The 17442-nt window shown below is 41.1% G+C and overlaps 1 protein-coding gene across 2 annotated transcripts in view; it reads right to left on the bottom strand.

Moving 5' to 3' along the window:
• Positions 1-17442, bottom strand: part of gnrhr4 (gonadotropin releasing hormone receptor 4) — a 148057-nt gene that overhangs the window by 33836 nt on the left and 96779 nt on the right. The window lies entirely within an intron of this gene.

Genomic DNA, 17442 nt, shown 5'->3' with positions numbered 1-17442 from the left:
TAATGAATTCTTAGGCCTACCACACTACTGTATTTAATGTTGTCATTATGGTGGTACTTAATGAATACTTGGGTCTACTACACCAGTGGTTCTCAACCTTTTTTCAGTGATGTACCCCCTTTGAACATTTTTTAAATTCAAGTACCCCCTAATCAGAGCAAAGCATTTTTGTTTGAAAAAAGAGATAAAGAAGTAAAATACAGCACTATGTCATCAGATTTATTAAATTGTATAACAGTGCAAAATATTGCTCATTTGTAGTGATTTTTCTTTTAACTATTTGGAAAAAAAGATATAAAAATAAATAAAAACTTGTTGAAAAATAAACAAGTGATTCAATTATAAATACAGATTTCTACACATAGAAGTAATCATTGACTTAAAGTGCCCTCTTTGGGGATTGTAATAGAGATCCATCTGGATTCATGAACTTAATTCTAAACATGTTTTCATAAAAAACAAATCTTTAACATCAATATTCATGGTACATGTCCAAAAAAATCTAGCAGTTTTTGAACCTACGTTCATATTTTGTTGAAGTATTATTCAATAAATATATTTATACATTTTTTTTGAATTGTTGCTATTTTTAAAATATTTTTTTTAAATCTCACGTACCCTTTGGTATACCTTCAAGTACCCACAGGGGTACGCGTACCCCATTTGAGTACCACTGTACTACACTACTGTATTTTAATGTTGGTCATTATGGTGGTACTCAATGAATACTTGGGTCTACTACACCACTGTATTTTAATGTTGGTTATTATGGTGGTACTTAATGAATACTTAGGTTTACTACATTACTGTGTTTAAATGTTGTCATTATGGTGTTACTTAATGATTACTTAGGCCTGCCACACTACTGTATTTAATGTCATTATGGTGGTACATAATGAATACTTAGGTCTACTACATTACTGTGTGTTAATGTTGGTCATTATGGTGGTACTTAATGAATGCTTGGGTCTACTATACCACTGTATTTTAATGTTGGTCATTATGGTGGTACTTAATGAATACTTAGGTCTACTACATTACTGTGTGTTAATGTTGGTCATTATGGTGGTACTTAATGAATACTTGGGTCTACTATACCACTGTATTTTAATGTTGGTCATTATGGTGGTACTTAATGAATACTTAGGTCTACTACATTACTGTGTTTAAATGTTGTCATTATGGTGTTACTTAATGAATACTTGGGTCTACTACAATACTGTGTTTTAATGTTGGTCATAAGTACTATCTATCTATCTATCTATCTATCTATTATGGTGGTACTTAATGAATACTTAGGTCTACAACATTACTGTGTTTTAATGTTCTCATTATGGTGTTACTGTACTTAGAAAGTGTTTTCTGAGGTGGTACTCATGGTGAACATAGTTTGAGATCCACTGCTCTTGAGTGTTAACTCGATAAAAAATAATTGCCGGCCTGATTCCTTCTCCATGATGGAGGTGTTCTTCCTGCCTGCAGGTTGTCATGCAAAATGTTCCCAGTATTCCCTGCGATAACTCAGAATGCCTGAAGGTGTTTGGGAGTAAATTGGATTGCAACTTTGAAACGTCAAGTGCTTCTTATGGTATATATCAAAAGACAGACTGTGACGGCACAAACTGAACACCCCCACTCAAAATGTTATTATTTTTTTTATTTAAATGTGTTCATCTTGGTGGAGAGATGAGCGTTGTGCCAATTTTAATTCCCCCCGTACGACTAAACTAGAAATCCCTAAGGGAATGTGTTAAATTGCCTTTGTCATAGTTTGTTTGGCTGAAAACAAAACATAAGGTCCATTTTTCACAGGTTTTCTCATGATAATGTCTTCTCATTTCAGACAAAATTGTAATATTGTTCCCTGACAAAATGCACATAAATGTCTAAACCAGTGGCTGTAAAGTAAAAGGAAATGAAATAAACAAAATTATGATTACTTGGGCTTCACGGTGGAAGAGAGGTTAGTGCGTCTGCCTCACAATACGAAGTTCCTGCAGTCCTGGATTCAAATCCAGGCTCGGGAACTTTCTGTGTGGAGTTTGCATGTTCTCCCCGTGAATGCGTGGGTTCCCTCCGGGTACTCCGGCTTCCTCCCACTTCCAAAGACATGCACCTGGGGATAGGTTGATTGGCAACACTAAATTTGGCCCTAGTGTTTGAATGTGAGTGTGAATGTTGTCTGTCTATCTGTGTTGGCCCTGTGATGAGGTGGCGACTTGTCCAGGATGTAAACCGCCTTCCGCCCGATTGTAGCTGAGATAGGCGCCAGCACCCCCCGCGACCCCAAAAGGGAATAAGCGGTAGAAAATGGATGGATGGATATGATTACTTGTATCGACTTGAAATAGATGCGGTCTTTATTCACCAGGCATGTGATTTGACCACAATGAAAAAGACTGAAAACATTTCCAGGGGCCTGGGGGACGAAGGCACCCAGCCAGGTCCGGGGCGGTGCCCTGGTGGGGGGGGCAAGGGGGACAACGTGCCCCGAAGCTCCTGGTTTTTCACCAATTTAACATGCTAAAATTAACAAACAGCACCATTTGAAGAAAATATTTTAATGTTTAAAGACATGAAAACATCATTAATAGAACATACACACCCCAAGTATCCTAATGAATCACTGTATATGGTTCAGTCCCGACAGTATTTAGCAGAGGTGTGGACTCGAGTCACATGACTTGGACTCGAGTCAGACTCGAGTCATGAATTTGATGACTTTAGACTCGACTTGACAAAATGTAAAAAGACTTGCAGCTCGACTTAGACTTTAACATCAATGAGTTGCGACTTGACTTGGACTTGAGTCTTTTGACTTGACATGACTTGCTACTTTCCCCAAAACCCAACAATTAAAAAGTTATTCAGGAGCGCTCCGTGTCTTTCATTTTGTACGCGTCTCTGTCAACATGTGTGCGATGACAGTGTGTGCGCTACCTGTCAGTACAACAGCCAATCAAATTACATCCACGTTATTTTCGTCACACAGCATTCATCCAATCAAATTGCAGGAAAACCAACACAGAAGTGCTCTTAAACAAAGCGCCAGTGAGGAAAAGTTATGCCAAAAATAGTTTTGTTTGGGTATTAAAACAACGACATGGTCAACAAATAATGAATTACCGTATGCAAACGTGCGGTTGGAAGATTACAGACGGAGACGCAACAACTTCCAACTTCGTTCGACATTTGAAGATGCACAAAGACGGGTAAGTTTTGAATTTAAGCTAACGTTTATTGGCTGAGTAACGTAACTTTTATCTGCTGTGTAGTTAAACCAGTGAGACTGTAAACTCATTGCTAACGTTAGAACCATAGACATCTTATAAGGGTACGCAGCATCGAGCGCTACTGGCGCTGACGAGACGAGACGCGCGACCGCCATCTTGGAGTGGTGATCCACTCCACTCAGTGCAATTCTTTTGGCAGGAGCAATGAACTGTCCAATCCAATCCAATCCACTTTATTTATATAGCACATTTAAACAACAATAACGTTTCCAAAGTGCTGCACAGCCATGTTAAAAACAATATTATGCTCCACCAATGACTGAATAAAACAAAAAATGAATAAAAATAAAACCAATAAAAACAATATAAAAACAAATATGATTAAAAACTATTTTAAAGGGTAAAATCAATTTAAACAGTAAAATAAAAATCAAAGTGTATAAAAAACACAGAGGACAACAGAGGACAGAGGACCACACAACTCACGTAGTGTTAAAAGCCAAAGAATAAAAGTGGGTCTTAAGACGAGACTTAAAACACTCCACTGTGGAAGCAGTTTGAACATGGAGCGGCAGAGTGTTCCAGAGCTTAGGGCCGACCACAGAGAAGGCCCTGTCTCCCCTGGTCTTAAGTCTGGTCTTGGGCACCACAAGCTGGAGCTGGCTCTCGGACCTCAGAGCGCGCGCAGGGATGTAAATTTGGATGAAGTCCGAGATATATTGAGGTGCCAGTCCATGTAAAGATTTAAAAACAAACAGCAATGTTTTAAAATCAATTCTAAAATGAACAGGGAGCCAGTGCAAACTCTGAAGAATTGGGGTTATATGCTGGTGTTTCCTGGCCTCTGTTAAAAGTCGTGCTGCCGCGTTCTGGACTAACTGCAACCGGGAGAAAGCTTTTTGGCTAATGCCAGCATAAAGTGCATTGCAGTAGTCCAGGCGACTTGAAATAAAAGCATGCACGACTTGTTCAAAAAGGTTAAAAGATAAAAACGGTTTAACCTTTACTAAAAGACGAAGGTGATAAAAACACGATTTTAAAACGTGTTTAAAATGGCTGTCTATAGTGACGCCAAGGCTGGTGACTTTGGGACGCACATAATTTTGCAATGGTCCCAAGTCAGTAAGGGCCGGACCAAAAACTAAAATTTCCGTTTTTCCCTCATTCATTATTAAAAAATTCTGGGCTAACCAAGCCTTGACGTCACATAGACAGTTAAGAAGGGGTGTAAGGGGGCCGTGGCTTTTTGAAATCGGTATATAAATTTGGCAGTCATCTGCATAAAAGTGATAAAACACTCCATGTTTCTTAAAAATATCTCCAAGAGGGAGGAGATAAAGAGCGAACAGGATGGGGCCTAAAATAGATCCTTGGGGGACACCACAGTAAAGCGGGGCAGAAGAGGAGGTGGCGTCCCCCAGCCTGACAGAGAAGGACCTCTCAGACAGGTAAGATCTGAACCACTCTAACGCAGTCCCGCTGACACCCACACAGTCTCTCAGGCGGTCTAAAAGTTGTGTGGTCGACTGTGTCAAAGGCAGCTGTAAGATCTAAAAGCACTAAAATGGCAGAGCTGCCAGAATCAGACATTAAAAGCAAGTCATTAAAAACCTTTAAAAGTGCAGATTCAGTACTGTGCAAAGCTTTGTATCCAGACTGAAATGGATCTAAAGTGCTATTTTCATCTAAATAAGGCTGCAGTTGTGCCAGAACACATTTCTCCAAAATCTTTGTCAGCGCATTTTATCTCACTGAATACCACTGATTTTCACACGCTTTTTGTCATACGTGTAACTATGATAAAGGACACATGTTTTGGCGTGTTCATAGTTTGCTTAACAATAATAGAATATTCTTATATGCTATAAATGACCAGAGGTCCAAGATCAAAACTGGGAATAATAATCTCAAAATTGAAGAAACAATATGATTAGGTTATATATACATGTGTATATCCTACATTAACAATGTATGAATATAGTAGATATCTATATATCTTACAACCAATAGACTTTATCTCTGTTGCTGCAACAGCAGAGAGTTTATTCTGTCTTGACACTTTGTATTGATATTTTCTATTACATTCTTCCCGTAAACGATCATGTTCACAGTGATTGTTTTATATGTATTTTTTATGTATGTTGCTTTGGATAAAAGTGTCTGCCAAATACTTAAACATATACAGTATAAACACTTGAAAGTCTTTGTATCAGCTAAAGCCACCAATCTGTTTCATTGGATTCAGAATCAAACCGAATTCTCTCTTACCCAACAAAGTTAGTATTTGAATATTGTTACTTGAAGACTTATTCCTGGTTACAGTTTTACTGTTAAGAGAGTATTGTCTTGTGTTTTGCCTAAAATGATGAATGCATCATAATCAGTGGTTGCTGGTGAATTTTGTTTTAGGTGGGGCTGGAAGTTTGTAAACCAAATACCAGTAGGGGGGTCATCCTCCTCCAGAAGATTTCTTTGTGATTTTCATATACAAATATTGACGATCTTTGCTCCTTCACAACTCTGTGATATTCTTTTCACAAAATACTACCAATAGTATGTTAATGTTAAATCTTACTTGTGAAAAGTAATCCCCCGGTTCCTATTTTCAACAGTCCACTCATTTAAGCAGGAAAACGCTGAACACCAGCCTGGCATCTTTGTTTTCTACCTCTCAACTGTCAGTTTAGGCTGCTCTCCAGCTCCTCATTACCAATTCAAGATGGTGGCCAAATTGCTCACGTCACAGCAGCCAATATTGGGTTTACTTACAGTATAATATGTCTATGGTTATAACTTCATTGCAAACACTACAATCTGTTGTGTCCACTGCAATTCGCTACCTTATTCATACTTTTTGTCAAGTGATTTTTTTTTTAAGCAGAGCTGCATGAGGTACCTACACATAATGTTACGTTAGTGAATGTATCACACACAGTAACGTAACGTTAGACGGCGGTCAGGAGCACCGCGTATTTTAACCACCTACAAAAAGACAAACATAGTCAAATAAAGGTCAGTTAAAATGTATACTATATTAAGAATATGTGTACAAATTCCATAGGGCCCTGACATCTAAAAAGTACAACTCCGTTCATTGTTATGTTCATGTATTTATGGTTTTCATGTGTACGCACACTTTAAAACACATACAGTTTGAGATGAGATCAATGAGATAAGGTAAAAACAGGATGGAAACTGCTGTGGAACTAGTTCCAATGCAATATGCCATGGAAATACAATGATAACACTTTTGTGCAAATAATTACAGTTGCACTTGTTTTTTCAAATGTGTTTATTCTGTAAAGGAATGAGTTACATGTTTAAAATAACTGGTTAATACTGCTATTATGAAGTGCAATGTCAGCACTAGTTTCTTTTATAATAAATACATACAGAATTTTAAAAGCATACACAATCTGTGTAAATATATTAGTCTGTGGTTAAAATGACTTGAAATGACTCGAAACTCAAAATGCAGGACTTGGGACTTGACTTGAGACTTTTCAGTTTTGACTTGGACTTGACTCGAGACTTGCCTGTCTTGACTCGAGACTTGACTCGGACTTCAGGGCAAAGACTTGAGACTTACTTGTGACTTGCAAAACAATGACTTGGTCCCACCTCTGGTATTTAGTCACTAATATTTACATCTTGTGTTCATTTCACATCCACAGGTGTCACATTGATCGTTGTTATTATCTACAGTGTATTTACAGCAAGGGCGCTCACACTTTTTCTGCAGGTGAGCTACTTTTCAATTGACCAAGTCGAGGAGATCTACCTCATTCCTATTTATAATTTATATTTATTTATTTATGAAAGAGACATTTTTGTTAACAAGTTAATGGTGTTTAATGATAATACAAGCATGTTTAACACACATAGATTCCTTTCTTTCATGAAGACAAGAATATAAGTTGGTGTATTTGATTCTGATGACTTGCATTGATTGGAATTAGACAGTGGTGCTGATAATGTCCGCATTTTCAAATGGAGGAAAAAAAAAAGTCCTCCTTTCTGTCCAATACCACATGAAAGTGGTTGGATTTGGCATCTCATTTGTCCAACTTGCATACTCGTTTTTAAACACTTTGTTATGAGAGTAGCATATGTGTGTGGCCCTTCAATGTCTGGCAGCAGGTGAGTGACGTCAGTGAGTGTGCGGGTGGGCAAGCAAGTGAGAAAGCGGTCGCTGAGGGCGGTGGAGAAATACATTGGCATCAAACTCCGTAGTTTGCTAGCTTGTGCACGCTAGCTTTCTGAGACTCTTATTTTGTTAGCATAGGCAGGATGAAACAGGTCTTTTATGGTGAAAACAGGAACTGCGCAGTCGGTCTTTAGAGTTTCGACAGTAGGTACGGAGTCTCTAGAAATAAAATGTGTTTCTCTGCGTCCGCCCTTTTAGTGATTTTTTTCTTAAATATGAGCTCGCAGCAGCCAGCGTCATCTCACAAGATCCTCGGGTGCCGAGAATGTCAAACAACTGACGAAAGTGAAGTCTTGGTATGATTGATGATTGCTCATTTTTATGTATATTTTTTAATGCCTGGCTTGAGATCGACCAGTCGATCGCGATCGACGTAATGCCCACCCCTGATTTACAGTATTACCGCATTACTTCAGGTCACTTCACACATTTACTTGCTCGGAGAGACCTAACATGAGCTTTCCTTGCAAATTTCCGAGCAGTCTGCATTTTCCTTTTGGTCTCTGCTTTTGTAGCTTCTTTTTTAGATTTCACTGCCAACTTCTGCCTCGAGTATTATATGCAAATTTATTTCAAATAAATTGTTAACTGGAATCAATAATGCGACTCTTTGAAATTCTGTAATTTCATAATATATTTTCATGTGGCTTTTTATTTTTAGAAAAACTAATTTATATTTCGCAAAGCAATAATTGGTTAATATTTAAAACATGCGTATTTCGCAAGAAAATATTTTTTAGCTTACCTCATTATTAACTACCCTGTCTGCAACTGAAGTGGGTTGTTTGGGTGGATCTTTCCTCTCGATGTCTACGGCAGTTGTCGATGTAAACAAAGGATGAAGTCCGTAAGGTTTGCTCACTTTCGGTTGACATCCAAGAGTACCAGCTAGTGAAAAGTAAGTTTCCTTGCTTCAAGTTGATTCATATGTTTTTGGCGTTACGCATGTACTTCCAAAGCCTTGAAACCTCGTGATCCATTGTCAATATTATCATGACACCACGTGCACAAAACCTTTCCGGGACGATCGATTTTCCGAATAAAATCGCTGAACAAAGTCGGAACTTCCTTCTTCCCAACAGTATCAGTGATTTCCCTTTCTATCCAGTCCCATCGAAGCTTATTTTTGACATGTTTATCAAATTATTTTACTCTTGAAGCGTCCTTTCTCTCGAGAACCGACATCGTTTACTTTTGGAAAATGGCGGTAGTAACATCATCATTCATAACAGATGACCTGAATGGTCACAAGAAACAATTCGACCAATCAACTACGGGGTAATATTATATTACCCCGTAGTTGATTGGTCGACACTTTTTTTCCCCCGAGATTAAAAATGACGGAATTCCGACTTAGACGGAAAAATCACATGCCTGATTCACTGAGGTCAAACATCACACTAGTGGTGAAACATCTCAAGAGGCTTTGGAAGCCCAAGGCTGCAACACAGGGTGACTTTAAAAGGAGACCTCACAGCTACCTGACCAGTGAAAATAGAAAATGTAGCTCTCGGCCATTTCTTCTGATGGCAACATTTAGCAGTGTTTGTGACCGTCAGATACGCAGGGCGGAAGAAATTAACTGGAATGATGGAGGTGAACGACTGATGCGTGGCAAGAACACCAATATGCACTCATTCAGTATGTTTCCATGGACTAAATTAGTCTGATTTCTCCAAAAATGTGTCTCAAAATAAAACTTGTGGTGAAACCCACTTAAACTCCTTCATTGGATTGTGTTTGGCTTCTGAAAAATCGTATTCACATTCCCAGATTATGCGATTGGAAACTAGTTTTCTCCGGCATGTGTCACTAAACCTGACGTTGATCTGGAGATTTAAGCATTGGATAAAAATGTTTTTAAAAAATGACTTATTTTTGACATATTTATGACTGAGACTCAAACGTTTTTCAGTGTGCGACTCTCAGTGGAAAAAGTTTCGACACACCTGGTTTAGTGCCTTCAGACTTTTTTCTTGAGTCAAAGGGCCGCAAAATCAAATCAAATCAACTTTATTTATAAAGCACATTTAAAATTTACCACAGGGGTAGCCAAAGTGCTGTACAATGGGCAGGTTAAAAGATAATACGAGAACCGAGCAAACAACACAACACCAACAGAACATGATAAAAAATAAATAAATAAAACATAAAAACTGGTTCACAGCAGGTGTATAATGGGGCGCCATTGCAGGATGGATATCACTCAGTGTTAAAAGCCAAGGAATAAAAGTATGTTTTTAAGAGAGATTTAAAAACAGGAAGAGAGGAGGCTTGTCTAACACTCAGAGGTAGGTCGTTCCAGAGCTTAGGAGCAGCAGCGGCGAAAGCTCTGTCACTTCTAAGCTTCAGCCTTGTGTCAGGGACCGTTAGTAGCAGCTGATCGGCTGATCTTAGGGATCGGGTGGGGCAGTAAGGCTGAAGGAGGTCGGAGAGATATGTTGGCGCGAGGTTGTTTAGACATTTGTGAAGTGAAGTGAATTATATTTATATAGCGCTTTTCTCAAGTGACTCAAAGCGCTTTACATAGTGACACCCAATATCTAAATTACATTTAAACCAGTGTGGGTGGCACTGGGAGCAGGTGGGTAAAGTGTCTTGCCTAAGGACACAACAGCAGTAACTAGGATGGCAGAAGCGGGAATCGAACCTGCAACCCTCAAGTTGCTGGCACGGCCACTCTACCAACCGAGCTATGCAGCCGGTTGGTACAAATGGAGTTTAAAATTGATTCGATAACGCACAGGGAGCTAGTGAAGGGACGCTAGTATAAGGGTGATGTGCTCACGTCTGCGGGTCTGTGTTAGCAAAATGGCTCCTTTAATGGTGAATGTTGCTGACTATAGATTTACTGGTGTTGGCCATAGGAGCAAAGACCACATGTCGGCATACACTTCTTTCAAAACAGTTAATGTCGTGTCTCTAAAACACCGTCTAGTTGTACGTCAAAAAATCACTTAAATAATTAATTAATTAAATTATTCTAACATCTTGTTGCTGTTCAAACTAATTATGAAGTTACATTGGCCAAAAATAATAAATATACCTGTTAAATAAAACCTCTACCTTGTTTTTAATAAATATTTAGGCCTACTACGGTACTGTTTTTTAATGGTGGTCTGTGGAGGTTGCCCTCCATTGGGTTCCTCGGACCACCAAACATTGCCACAAGAGCCCAGATCAGGGTTACAACACTGTTTTATTTTTACTCCAAAGGATGCGAGTGTCCTGCTTTCCAGCAAAATGTTTTTCTCAGTTTGCGTCTCGCTCCCTCTCTCACGCTCTCTCTCCAGCTCCAACTCCGACTCAGGGTCTCATACCAGCTGCTGCTAATAAAGGTGAAAGGTGATTGGATAACAACGCCCACCTGGGCCATCTACACACCTGTCGCTGTCTTCGATGCCGGTCATGGCACACCTCGTTCCGCGGCAGGCGCGCAGGCTACGCCCCCCTCCACATGGTCTTTATGGTGGTACTCAATGAATACTTAGATATACTACACTACTGTATTTTAATGTTGGTCTTTATGCTGGTACTTGATGAATACTTAGACCTACTACACTACTGTATTTTAATGTAAGTCATCATGCTGGTACTTGATGAATGCTTAGGTCCACAGACTACTGTATTTTAATGTTGTCATTATGGTTTTACTTAATGAATACTTAGGTCTACTACAACACTGTATTTTAATTATGGTCATTATGGCGGTACTTAATGAATACTTAGATCTACTACACTACTGTATTTTAATGTTGGTCATTATGCTGGTACTTGATGAATACTTAGGTCTACTATACTAGTGTGTTTTAATGTTGTCATTATGGTGTTACTGTAATTGGAAAGTGTTTTCTGAGGTGGTACTCATGGTGAAAAAAAGTTTGAGAACCACTGCTCTTGATTGTTAACTCGATGAAAAACAATTGCCAGCCTGATTCTTTCTCCATGATGGAGGTGTTCTTCCTGCCTGCAGGTTGTCGTGCAAAATGTTCCCAGCATTTCCTGCAATAACTCGGAATGCCTGAAGGAATTTGGGAATGAATTGGATTACAACTGTACAACGTCAAGCACTTCTTATATATCAAAAGACAGACTCTGACTGTGGTGGCACAAAGTGAACGCCCCCACTCAAAAAAAAAGTTTTTTCTTTTGGTTTTAAATGTTTTCATCTTGGTGAAGAGATGAACGATGTGCCAAGTTTAAATACCCCCTTACGACTAAACTAGAAATCCCTAAAGCAATGGGTTGAATTGCCTTTGTCATAGTTAGGCTAAAAATAAAACAAAAACTCAATATTTCACAGGTTTTCCCATGATAATGTCTTCTCATTTCAGACAAAATTGTACTTTTGTTCCCTGACAAAATGCACATAAATAAAATAAAATAAAACAAAAACATATTAGTATTACTTTTATCAACTTTAAATAGATGTGGTTTCTATTCACTGAGGTCAGACGTCACACTATTGGAGAAACATCTGGACTAAATTAGTCTGACTTCTCAAAAAATGTGTCCCAAAATAAAACCTGTGGAAAAACCCATTTAAACTCCTTATTTGGATTGTGTTGGACTCTGAAAAAGTTTGTTGCAGCAACACTAACTAATTACCTCAGTTGTTTCAAAAGTTCAGCCTAAATTTATTTTGAAGGGCAAAGAGCACATCGCTTTAACTATCATCATTGCCCGTGCAATGCGTGGTCAAAACAAACACCGGGAATAATCTTCATTCATTTGTGATAATGCGTAATTTTTTGGGTAATAATATGAATTAATGTTTTAACGTGTTAACATTGACAGCCCTAATAAAAACATGCGTGGGACTAAAAGTCATAATAATAGCAATCATTAAAATAGTTAATAACAGAATAAAAATTAAATGATGCCACGAGTCAACAGTAAATGAGCGTCTCCATGGTGACAGACAGAAGTACACTAAATAGAACGGTCCTTACCACTTTTGTAAATATTATCAATTACACAGACAGTCTTAGTAAAGTGAAGTGAATTATATTTATATAGCGCTTTTCTCTAGTGACTCAAAGCGCTTTACATAGTGATACCCAATATCTAAGTTACATTTAAACCAGTGTGGGTGGCACTGGGAGCAGGTGGGTAAAGTGTCTTGCCCAAGGACACAACGGCAGTGACTAGGATGGCGGAAGCGGGAATCGAACCTGGCACGGCCACTCTACCAACCGAGCTATACCGCCCCCTTAGTATATATTGTTTTACTTTGCACTTTTATTTGGGATCTTAGTAAATCAAGCTCATAGTGAGATTGGGCCCTTTTACACTGTTTTAAGTAAACAGGACTGGGATCTGTTAAAGAAACATTGATTTGTATTATTTTAAGCAGAAAACATTTATAATAAAGAAAAATAGTATTTGCGTTATATTAATGTTTATTGAAATAAATAAATAAATCATTGTACAATAGTTCCCCATTTATTTCTATTATTCCAAAGCAAATATCCAATTAAAACATGCTGGTTCAAGTCAAGCGGTGAAACAATTGTTTTATGTAAAAAGCAAAAAAGGATGGAAGATAATTCCACACCCGTAGCATTTGTAATATTTCTTCCAAAGGTGGGCACTTGCTCGGTCAACCTGATCTCCTTCATTTAATTAAGTGCCACCAATACATAGCAAAAAATAAAGGCAGAAAAATACTGCATTGTACAATCCAAGATATACTGTACAGACACACAAAAAAAATACAGTCATATTGTGAAGTGTACACTCCAGACAAGATGTCTTAAGCCTTCTTTTGATCTGAGTGGACAATATTCGGCGGTACTGCTTTGAGTTGGCTGAAGTCATATTTGACTAACAGGACTTTCTCTGTAAATGTTGCTGGTTTTGAATCCTCTGTTGCTCCATTGCCATGTGAGGTCCCACAAGGTTCAGTTTTAGGACCACTGCTCTTTTCTATTTACTTACTTCCTCTAGGCTCAATCCTAAGAAAGCTTGATATTTGTTTTCATTGTTATGCCGATGACACACAAATGTATTTTCCGTTAAAGAGAAATCATCCCTCTTCAATGCAGCCACAATTGCTTGCCTTGAAGATATCAAGGCTTGGATGGCACTAAACTTCTTAAATTTCAATGAAAAGAAGACAGAAGTGATAGTGTTTGGACCTAGTGGTACCTGTGAGCTCCCCCCTGGTGACTATGGCCCCTTGACTAAATTGGACCGTCAGATTGGCACAGTGGTGAAAGCCCCATCCATTTCTACCGCTTATTCCCTTTCCGGGTCGCGGGGGGCGCTGGCGCCTATCTCAGCTACAATCGGGCGGAAGGCGGAGTACACCCTGGACAAGTCACCACCTCATCGCAGGGCCAACACAGATAAACAGACAACATTCACACTCACATTCACACACTAGGGCCAATTTAGTGTTGCCAATCAACCTATCCCCAGGTGCATGTCTTTGGAAGTGGGAAGAAGCCGGAGTACCCGGAGGGAACCCACGCATTCACAGGGAGAACATGCAAACTCCACACAGAAAGATCCAGAGCCTGGATTTGAACCCAGGACTGCAGGACCTTCGTATTGTGAGGCAGACGCACTAACCCCTCTTCCACCGTGAAGCCGTGGTGAAAGCCAACTTTTTTTTTATTTACGTCAGCTGGCCAAGGTTAAAAACCTTCTTTCTAGGCAACAGTTTGAGACAGTAATCGATGCCTTTATTAAATCTCGGTTGGATTGCTGTAACTCTTTGTATTTTGGTATTAATCAATCCTCTCTCTCACGTCTGCAGCTGGCCCAAAATGCAGCTGCCCGGTTTTTTAACCAACACAAGAAAAAGAGAGCACATTACTCCTGTTTTAGCCTCCCTCCACTGGCAGCCTGTGTCTTTTAGAGTCCATTTTAAAATGATCTTACTCGTTTTTAAATCCTTACATGGTCTTGCCCCACCTTACCTCACTGAGCTGCTCCACCTCTATGCCCACACCCGGTCCCTCAGGTCAGCTGATCAGCTGATCCTGGAGGTACCCAAATCAAAGCACAGGCTCAGAGGGGACAGAGCGTTCTCTGTTGCGGGTCCCAAACTCTGGAACGATCTCCCTCTCCATGTGAGACCCTTTTAAGACCCTTCTTAAAACCCATTTTTATTCACTGGCTTTTAACCCAACATGAGACTTTAAACTGTTTTTAACTTTTAAATTTTTTAAACTGTTTTTAACTGCTTTTTAATCTAACAAATTGTTTTAGGGTAATTTGTGTTTGCTATTTCAACGTGTTTGTTTACTTCGGTTTTAAATGTTTTTTTTTAGTCTGTCCTTTGCCTTTATTTATTTGTGGTGTACAGCCCTTTGTTCTTCAACTGTGTTTTATTTTAAAGGGCTTTATAAATAAAGTTGGTATGGTATGGTATGGTATGGTAGGGTATGGTAAGATACACTTCAACTCTGGCGTTGCCGGCAGTGAGAAGCGACAGGTAGGGGTAGCAATTCTTGTTGCCCCTCCGGCTCAAAGCCTGCACGTTGCAGTTCAACCCAGTGGACGAGAGGGTAGCCTCACTCCGCCTTCGGGTGGGGGGACGGGTCCTGACTGTTGTTTGTGGTTTCGAGCGTAACAGCAGTTCAGACTACCCACCCTTTTTGGATACACTCGAGGGAGTACTGTAAAGTGCTCCCCCGGGTGATTCCCTTGTCCTGGGGGACTTCAACACTCATGTTGGCAACGACAGTGAAACCTGGAGAGGCATGATTAGGAAGAATGGCCGCCCGGATCTGAACCCGAGTGGTGTTTTGTTATTGGACTTTTGTGCTTGTCACAGATTGTCCATAACGAACACCATGTTCAAACATAAGGCCGCAGTTCCATGATCGACTTTGAGGTTGTGTCATCGAATTTGTGGCCTCATGTTTTGGACACTCGGGTGAAGAGAGGGACGGAGCTTTCTACCGATCACCACCTGGTGGTGAGTTGGCTGCAATGGTGGGAGAGGATGCCGGACAGACCTGGCAGGCCCAAACGCATTGTGAGGGTCTGCTGGGAATGTCTGGCAGAGTCTCCTGTCAGAGAGAGTTTCAATTCCCACATCCGGAAGAACATTGAACATGTCACAAAGGAGGTGCTGTACATTGAGTCCAAGTGGACCATGTTCCGCACCTCTATTGTTGAGGCGGCTGATTGGAGCTGTGGCCGCAAAGTAGTTGGTGCCTGTCGTTGCGGTAATCCTCGAACCCGATGGTGGACACCGTCGGTGAGGGATGCCGTCAAGCTGAAGAAGGAGTCCTAATGGGTCCTATTGGGTTCTTTAGGACTCCGGAGGCAGCGGACAGGTACCGACAGTGGTCGCGGAGGCAAAAACTCAGACTTGGGAGGAGTTCGTGGAAGCCATAGAAAATGACTTCTGGAAGGCTTCAAAGCGATTCTGGACCACCATCCGCCGCCTCAGGAAGGGGAAGGGAGTGCACTGTCAACATTGTGTATGGTGCAGAAGTTGTTCTGCTGACCTCAACTGCGGATGTTGTGGATCGGTGGAAGGAATACTTCGAAGACCTCCTCAGTCCTACCAACACGTCTTCCTATGCGGAAGCAGTGCCTGGGAAATCTGTGGTGGACTCTATTTCTGGGGATGAGGTTGCTGAGGTAGTTAAAAAGCTCCTCGATGGCAAGGCCCCGGGGATGGATGAGATCCGCCCGGAGTTCCTTAAGGCTCTGGATGCTGTGGGGCTGTCTTGGTTGACAAGACTCTGCAGCATCGCGTGGTCATCGGGGGGGGGGTTCCTCTGGATTGGCAGACCGGGGTGGTGGGAACCGGAGGGTGTGCTCCATCTATAGTGGAATCACACTTCCCGGTAAGGTGTACTGGAGAGGAGGCTACGACGGATAGTCGAACCTCGGATTCAGGAGGAATAGGGTGGTTTTCATCCTGGAACTGTGGACCAGCTTTATACTCTTGGCAAGATCCGTGAGGGTACATAGGAGTTTGCCCAACCAGTCTACATGTGCTTTGTGAACTTGGAGATGGCATTCGACTGTGTCCCTTGGGAAGTCCTGTGGGGAGTGCTCAGAGAGTAAGGGGTTATCGGACCGTCTGATTGTGGCTGTCCACTCCCTGTATGATCAGTGTCAGAGCTTGGTCTGCATTGCTAGCAGTAAGTCGGACACGTTTCTAGGGAGGGTTAGACTCCGCCAAGGCTGCATTTGTCACCGACTCTGTTCATAACTTTTAAGGACAGAATTTGTAGGCACAGTCAAGGCGTTGAAGGGCTCCGGTTTGGTGGTTGCAGAATTAGGTCTCTGCTTTTTGCAGATGATGTGTCCCTGATGGCTTCATCTGGCCAGGATCTTCAGCTCTCACTGGATCGGTTCGCAGCAGAGTGTGAAGCGACTGGGATGAGGATCAGCACCTCCAAGTCTGAGTCCATGGTTCTCGCCCGGAAAAGGGTGGAGTGCCATCTCCGGGTTGGGAAGGAGACCCTGCCCCAAGTGGAGGAGTTCAAGTACCTAAGAGTCCTATTCACGAGTGAGGGAAGAGTGGATTGTGAGATTGTTACGTTCCACGTGATTTATACACTTTTATGTTACGTTCCCCTACGATCACTAGACTTCGAGCCATCTGGGAACGTAACAGAGATCGACAGGCGAATCGGTGCGGCGCCTTCAGTAATGCGGACGCTATATCGATCCATTGTGGTGAAGAAGGAGCTGAGCCGAAAGGCAAAGCTCTCAATTTACCAGTCGATTTACGCTCCCATCCTCACCTATTGTCATGAGCTTTGGGTAATGACCGAATGGAAAACATCACATGTACAAGCGGCCGAAATGAGTTTCCTCCGCTGGGTGGCGGGGCTCTCCCTAAGAAATACGGTGAGAAGCTCTGCCATCCAGGGGGAGCTCAAAGTAAAGCCGCTGCTCCTCCACATCGAGAGGAGCCAGATGAGGTGGTTCGGGCATCTGGTCAGGATGCCACCCAAATGCCTCCCTAGGGAGGTGTTTAGGGCACGTCCAACCGTTGGGAGGTCACGGGTAAGACCCAGGACA

This window comes from Nerophis ophidion, linkage group LG03, assembly GCF_033978795.1.
Source record: "Nerophis ophidion isolate RoL-2023_Sa linkage group LG03, RoL_Noph_v1.0, whole genome shotgun sequence".
Taxonomy (NCBI): domain Eukaryota; kingdom Metazoa; phylum Chordata; class Actinopteri; order Syngnathiformes; family Syngnathidae; genus Nerophis; species Nerophis ophidion.
Note: the sequence above shows the minus strand (reverse complement) of the source record. Positions and strands in the feature narration are given on the sequence as shown.